This window comes from Pteropus alecto, unplaced genomic scaffold (genome assembly GCF_000325575.1).
Source record: "Pteropus alecto unplaced genomic scaffold, ASM32557v1 scaffold155, whole genome shotgun sequence".
Classification (NCBI taxonomy): Eukaryota; Metazoa; Chordata; class Mammalia; order Chiroptera; family Pteropodidae; genus Pteropus; species Pteropus alecto.
In genome coordinates this window covers 13,325,503-13,333,673 of record NW_006438113.1, presented here as the reverse complement: position 1 = coordinate 13,333,673, position 8,171 = coordinate 13,325,503, and positions in this window count along the sequence as shown.

Here is an 8,171-nt window from a genome sequence, read left to right as displayed (position 1 = left end):
TGTGGGTGTCTTGGTGGGAAGTGAAAGCAGGGTATGAGAGCATACCGAGCTACAGATCGGGGTGTGCTTCAGCCCCTGCAGATCCACACACAGTAGAGTCTCTGAGTGTTTCTTGAATGAACAGATAATATTGAGCATGTAATATGTGCCTGACAAATCGCTTCAATCCTTCCAGCCTCAGTTTCTTCATCTCTAAAATGGAATTGATAGTGCTCCCCAGCTCTGAACACCCTCTTTGAGAGTGCGCAGGGCTCCCCCGCCGTCTGTGGGCTCTGAGGCAGGACGGGCGTCGCCCCATGGGCAGCACCCCCTTTTAGTGCTGCTGGCCAACACGTTTGTAGCCATTTCCACATCAGCTCCCCTCCTACACGTGGGAGCACGTATGATTTGAACCCCTGACTTAGCTGTTAGTGTGTCCAGGTGACACACATAAAACCGGGGACTCGGGGTGGGAGGAAGCCATTTGCTCAAGTTCACTTAGCAAGTAAAGGCGTAGGCCACTGTACACATCTGGTCTTGAAGGGCCTTGGCAATGCTGTGCACTCCAGATGGTACCAATTTGGGCCCGTCGGCCCAGTTTTGTTGCTGCAACAAAGACAGTAAACAAACAAATGCTTTTTGGAAATGGCTGGGGGACATACTTAGAGAAGAAATGACCAGAATGTCTAAATCACTGAACCTTTTTAATGAAAGCCCTAATATTATTTTCATATACAGCACAGATGATAGCCAAGAATAAGCTACTGTACGACGCAGCTGGGGTCCCTGTGGCACCTGCTGAAGGTAGCAAAAGAATCACGAGGGATTACCCATGGTTTACAAGCTAATTTGCACAGTTTGCTTAACAAGCACATTTGCATGGTTTAAATGGTTTCCAAAGGACTCGAAAAGCAGTTTGGGCTCTTAACAAAGTTATAGAATTTCCTGTCATCTCTTCTGCCCTGTGAATTGGCTCAGCAAACCATATTTTTGTTTTGTTTTTGAAATCATAAACAGATGTTTATGTTTGGAAACTGGCTCCAGCTTAAACATAGGCTTCTTTATTTCACTTCTGCCCAGCTTGCTGTTTAAGGGGCGGCGGGGGTCGGGGGATCCCCAGGCCGTCTCCAGGAATTGACTGATGTCTCAGAAGACCTCACTCCTTCTGGGGAAGGCCAGGGCCCTTGGGAATGGAAGGGAGTGGCTGCTAAGGAGTGAGGTCTTCTGGACCAGTCTGCATGGCTTTGAGCAACCCCCTCTCCTGTCCTGCCTATGGAGTTAGAGTGACCTTCCAGCTGAAGGGGTTAGAGTGACGGAAGTGTCCCTAGCATGGTGTCTGATACGGAGTGATGCTCAGTAAACTCATGCTCCTACTTCTTTCTTTTTCTTTTTCTTCAAGCTCCCTAGAATTCCCAATTTAGCTTTCCCCATCATCTTCTGGTCCAGAGGGTGGGCATGGGAGCTGGGATATGGCTCAGTGAGTGCCCCGGGTATGGAAACCAAGTGTGCCCGTCATGCTAGCCCCTGGAAAGCTATGTACATCCTGTGGGAGTCATTTCTAAATGCTGAGGAGAGAGCAAAGGGGCACAGCCAGGGTAGGCTAAGATCCTATGGTGCAAGATGGCCAGAGTGGAGGGAGTGGGGACCCGGAGGGAAGGGAGGGCCTATGAGAGCCCTCTGCCCTGACTGGGAAGAAAGGAGCGATTCAGGGTACCTGGGCACTGCCTCAGGTCTGCAATAGCTGAGGGGCGGATGTCAAGGGAAGACAGATTGGAGGGGCGTGGAATGGGAGCAGGAGCAGGACACATACCCAGGGCCATTGGCAGCACAAACTCTAGCTCGAATCTCACTTTCCCAGCATTAAGCAACTGGGGGGCTTTGGGCAAGATAGCAAATCTTTCTTAGGCTGTATCCTCATCTGTAAAGTGGGGGTCTTAGGAAAATTAAATGAAATTATGCATATTTTACCGGGTCTGTCTCACAATAGGCACTTAAGAAATGGTAAATAAAGATAAAAACAAAAAAGAAACCCTGAAGTCCCATACTCACCTTGACTTTTATTCTGAGTTTGTACCTCTTGTGCACCTGTGCCTGAGGGCAGGGGCACTTAGGCTGGGTCTGGTCAGAAGCCCTTTTCTCCACACATATGGGCTCCCACACTGTGGGTCTCAAATTGTTTTGAGGTAAAAGCGCAAAGAGCTGGGGTGCCTTTGGCCTTTTTGGGGGGAGGAGGAGTTGGGGGGCTGCTCCTGGGCACGAGAAAGGTGAGGAGTGAGGAGCCAGAAGCTTTCCCTCTAGCTCGGCCTCAGCTCTTAGCTGTCTTTCTCAGGAGCAGGGCTCCAGTGCTCATATAACTTCTCTGTCTCTTTCTCCCCCAGCCACCCCCACCCCCAGTCTCATTGCCCACCCTACCCACCTAATCGGTCTGTTCTCAGTCATGTTAATTGGCTTTGGCTCCACAGACTGTTTTCTTGTTTGTGATTTCCCTTTCACACCAGACTTGGTGGGACACTGAGATGGATAGGCCATGGCTATCCAGTGAGCTCACAGTCCTATGTGTGTGAGTGTGTGTGTGGTGGGGGGCTTAGGTGGGAAGATACATGTTAACATTCATTCATTCATTCATTCATTCGTTCGTTCAATAAGGTTTATTGATCACATACTATGTGCCAGGCCCAGCCTGTGCTAGGGGCTATGGAAACAGTGATGAATAAGACAGAATGAGATAGTGTACCAGGCAAGAGAACCCTGAGGCCCAGTAACAGCTGCCCACCCATTCAGCTTTCTTTCTACTCCCTGCCCCCACTGGCTGGTGACCACTGCCCAGAGGGGATCTCTAGAGGGAGGGTGGAGTGGGGGGCAGGGCCGGGTCCTTGGAGCCTGGAAGGCTTGGAGTTGCCATGGACCAGCCGTGAGTGTGAGGATGGTCTTCCCGATGCTGGAGAGATGAGCTGGATCTGTGCCCAAGTCCTGATTTGATAGGTGGGAAGGTGGGCACGGGAAGGTCAAGGCAGAGAGGCTAGCTAAGAAGCTAGTGGCGGGCGGTGGAAACAGCTTGGTGGTTTCTCAAAAGGATAAACAGAACTGCCATGTGACCCAGCAATCCCACTCCTAGGTATATAGCCAAAAGAAGTGAAAGCAGGGCTCAAACAGATACTCTTACCCCAACATTCATAGCAGTATCATTCGCAATAGCTAAAAGGTAGAAACAACACAAGTGTCCATCAAAGGGTGAATAGATAAACAAAATAGATAGAGTATTATGCAGCCATAAAAGGCATGCAGGACGCTGCTACAACATGGATGGACTTAAAAACATGCTAAATGAAAGAAGTCAGACCCAAAGACCAATATTTTCTGATTCTATTTATATGAGGTACCTAGAATAGGACAGAAAATAGAATGTAGCTTACTAGAGGCTGGTGTGTGTGTGTAGGGGTATTGTTTAATGGATATAGAGTTTTTGTTGGAGATGATGAAAAAGTGTCAGGTATAGATAGGGGTGATGCTTACACAACATTGTGAATGTATTTAATGTCACTGAACTGTGTACTTATAAGTGGTTATAATGATAAATACTATGCTATGCATATTTTATCACATTTTAAGAAAGTGAATGGCAGGGCGGCATGGAGAGATCGCTCCCCCTGAGAGCATCCCTCTAAAGTGGGTCCTCGTCAGCCACTTTAAGGCAGTGTGTTGACGACGGTCGTGAGGACTATGAGGAGAGACTGCGCACACTACACTCTCGATGTTCAAGAGTCCGAAGGTGGAGAAGCTGCAGAGAACAAAGGCGAGGGCAGGTCCTCGACTTTATGGAATGCCTCGTTTCTAAAATGGGCATGAGTACCTCCTTCTCACAGGGCTGTTGGGAAGATTAAAGGCACCAGTACCTGTTCAGTCCTTGAAACACTACAGTAGGCACTTAAGAAATGTTATTTCTTAGTATTGGTGAGAGAAAAATAAGGGAAGCGAAGAAGCAAAGAAAGGGAGTAAGGTCTCTCTCAATTTCTCCCACTTGGAAAGACGCTTTACAAATGAAATCACAAGAAGTCTCGTGTTGTTACCATGGGGACTGAGGGGGTGGGCGGGAATGATGTCCTCGCGTAGTTACTGCCCCTCCCCCGCCCCCACCACCATGGTGGAGGACCTTGGGTGGAGATCCCATTTCTAAAGATGAGGATTCCTGTGAATAAAGAGGAATGCGAGACAAAGACATTCTCCTGGAGGCCGACCTTATTGCGTGACCGGTTAGTCTCACCGGGATTTTAGGTTTCCTCAGGGAAAAGCCAATGTCCTGCCAACAAGCTGACGTGACTGCCTTTTTAAGATGAAACCAGGAACCAGCTGTTCTGGAGATTAACTTTGAGCCCAGATGTACAATCAGAGCCCCACAGTAAGCAAATTCCGATTATACCCTGCAAAACAACAGCTGTTCTGGTTCTAGTCTCCAGGGTGGCATATCTGGGCCTTTGGGAGGAAAAAGACAAATGGAGCCCAGCTTCTTCGAAGATCAGGAAAGTGATGTTTCTGGGGTATGTCCACTGAGCGGGTTCTGTGTGATGGTGCTGTTGTGTCCCTTTGGCCATGTGCACTGAGCGTCAGGGACTAGACTGCTTGTGGAATCAGGGCCTAGCCCCTCTGAGCGGGCAAGCCGTGCAGAAATCATGGCTCTAGGCCCTCATTTTACAGCTGGGGAGCCTAGAGTCTGCAAGGGCAGTTTTATGTGACTGCAATGTACTAAGAGAACCGATTGTGGTTGGGGATCAGTCTCAGATCAAAATCAAGGGTCACGTAATAGGTCTGCATGGCTGGTCTTGGGTCAGTGTATGGCGGGGTCATTTTCTTTGTGAGTTTTATGTCAGTCTTTGGCTGCTCTTGAGGGTCCTGTCTATGAGGGGGATTGATCTCTTTCTGTGCAACACTAACCCTAACCACCCCATGAGAACCTCACCCATGTCCCTGGTCTCAGCTGCACCAGAGCTACTCCCATCCTGAACAGTGGAAAGCCAAGCAGACACAGTCTGCTACTGCCTGTGTGTGTGACTGCCTGGGGTGTCTTGGCTGCAAAGGACTTCATCAGGCAGCTGGGAAGGGGCAGGGGAGGTTAAGGTGGTGGACCTAGCCCTTCTGGGGTCACGATTTGTTTAGGCCAAGTGAGCACAAGTTGTGCCTAGAGAAGGAGCTGCCCCAGCTGGAACTGACCCACTTGGTGACAGGGTCTATTGAGAAAGGAGAGGCCTGGGTAGATAAGAGTCAAGAGGCACCCCCTTACCTGCCATGAGAGGTCCTTGTTTCTGTAGTCAGTAACAGAGAGGAGGGGGCCAGCCCAGTCCCTCTTCCACTTCCACCCGGGCAGTGTGTGTCCCCTCTGTGAGTGAGGGGCAGCGGCAACCTGGACTGGAATCAGCCCAGTGGTTCTTCGGCCCAACCAACTCGGCAATGGGACCAGAGGTATAGACACACAGAATCCCTGAACCACGACCAGGGCTAGGGTTATAAGGAGACAGTTTTCTGTGTAAAACGATGGCTCATGGTAAGAACTTTCCACATGTAGAACAGCTACCTCCAGAGGTAAGGAGCTCTCTGCTTCTGGGAAAGTTTGGGCAGAGGCTGGAAGATTCCTTGGTGGATTCAATTCATTCATTCATTCATTCATTCATTCATTCATTCATTCATAAACCCTTCTAATCATCCACGCAATATTTTTTAAGCACCAAACTTATGCCAGGTGCTGGACTAATTGATTCAACTGTGAATAAGATAGAAATGGCCTTTGGCCCTCGGGAAATATTGGAGCAGGGAATAGGGGACCATGAACTAGACCTAGAAGTTAAGGAAGGCTTCCTGGAGAAAACCACATTTGAAGCTGAAGCCTGAAGGCTGAGGAGGACTTAGGATAGAAGAGAAAAGTTCCAGAAAGAGGAGACAGCATGTGTGAAGGGCTAGAGAGAGCGAGGCCAACAGAGGAACAAATGAGCTCAGTGAGGGAGGGGTTATTGAGAGTACCAGAGTTGAGAGTGGGATCGGCATGTGTGAGCTTTATCCCAAGAGCCACAAGGAATCAATCAAGGGTTTTAAGCAAGGTGACAATGTGGTGAGATGTGCTTCTTGGCTGGTTTTCCCAGATGCAGACCTGGAGACAGGAATTCCTAGGCAGATAGTTTATATGGGAGGAGATTCCAGAAAATACCAGTAGGGCAGTGAGGAATTGAGACAGGGAAGGGAGTCGGCCAAGAAGCGTGTGTGGTCGAGCAAGTCACCACTGTGGGGGCTGGAGCTTATCCCTACCAGGGGACTCTGGGAGTCAGCATAGAAGATCCTTTAGAGTCATTCCTCACAAGGGGAGGGAGGTGGGTATTTATATATACCACATCCATTGGCCACTGAAGGCTTTTCTGGGCTGGGTAGGGCATGGACACTTCCCCAGCACTGTGGTCTTCCAATGGGGTAGAAAGAGCGGGCTGCATCGTGGGCCTTCAGGCAGAGATGCAGGGGCTAGCTTGGAGTGGGACCTGAGGGGACATGGGTTAGCACTACTTTGGCTGTGGGGTGGAGGGACAAGGAGGGGCCTATGGGAACCTGGAAATCAAGGAGGAGGCAACAGGAAGACTTGCCCCAGCAAGAAGATGTTTGTGGCCCAAGCTGAGGAGAGTGTGGTTATGGGAGAAGGAGACAATGTCAGGATGCAGAGGTGCCTGGCCTGGTGACAGATGTGGAGGAATGAGGAACACTGTAGAGCATTCACAGACTCTCAAAGCTGCAAGGGCCTCCTGCACCTCCCAGGGCTCTCCGCAGCCTCACACTGCTGCTGCTCCCACAGCCCTCCTCTGCTCACATGCATCAGAGACACTGGCACAGACCCCAGGGCACTTGGGGGCCCTCCTGTAGAGACCACGAAGCATGTTTAAAGAAAGATGAAGGTGCTGGGGCAACTGCTTAAATAACAAAAATGGGCTGTTGTCAGCACCAGCCTGGGTGTGTGTGTGTGTGTGTGTGTGTGTGTGTGTGTGTGTGTGTGTGTGTGTGTAAATGAGAGAAAAGCAATCCAGCGGGGGTCCCTACCCTGAATGTCACCCTACTTTCCTTATCTTCTGCCATGCCCATATCTGTCTCCTGTCACACATGGGCCTTATGAGGACAGATGCTGTGCATGGCTTGTTCACTGGCCCCTGAGGACTAGCCCGCAGCAGGTGCTCAGTCTGTTGAATGATGGAACTGTGAATGGTCTCTGCCCTTCTATGCTTCATGTCCTTGAGAATGAGGAGGAGGGAGGTGCTGGGGACAGTCGAGTGTTTGTTCTAAGGACGTGAACCCACCAGGGTGGGGGAGGATGGTTGGAAAAGGGGATGGGTTGTTGAAGCAGCGAGGGAGAAGAGATGGGGTGGTGTCATCAACCAGGGTTTAGAGTTGCAGCAATGATCGATGGCAGGCTGTGTATGGATGCCCGGCTCCTTCCATCCCCAGCTTCGATGACTCTGAGGTCCGAGTTCCTCACTGGGTCTGGTTGTCCACAGTGATGACTTGACGGGTAATGGACCTTTGATGGGTCACCCTCCCTTCTCTGGCCCCCTTTCTCTCTTCCCTCCTGGAGCTTCCTGGGACTACCTCCCACATAAATTACCCCCATGGTCTCAGCATCTGCTTCTGAAGCAACCCCACACCTGGGACGGATGCATCAGACCAGCAGACTCAGTCACACATCCTTTTCTAGTTAACAGGGGAGGCTGGGGAAGCGAGAATCAGGCATGTTCAGCTTCTGGGTTGGGGAAGTGGCTCTGATTCCCACCGGAACTCTTAGGTGGTCCGTTTTGGCTGCTATAACAAAATATTATAAACTGGGTGGCTTATAAACAACGGAAATTTATTTCTCATAGTTCTAGAGGCTGGAAGTCCAAGGTCAAGATGCTGGCAGATTCAGTGGGCCCACTTTCTGGTTCGTAGACGCTGCCTTCACACTGTCCCCGCATGGTGGAAGGGGCGGGGCCTTTCTGTATAAGGGCAGTAATCCCACGTAGCCATCTCCCAAAGGCCCCACCTCCTAATACCACCACTTTGGAGATTATGATTTCAACCTATGAATTTTGAGGGGACACAAACATTCAGACCATAGCAGAAGCCAATGGCATATTCAAATTATAATAATTTGTGGGAAGTTTGTTTATAAAGGGCCTATTTATAAAGGTGTAGGG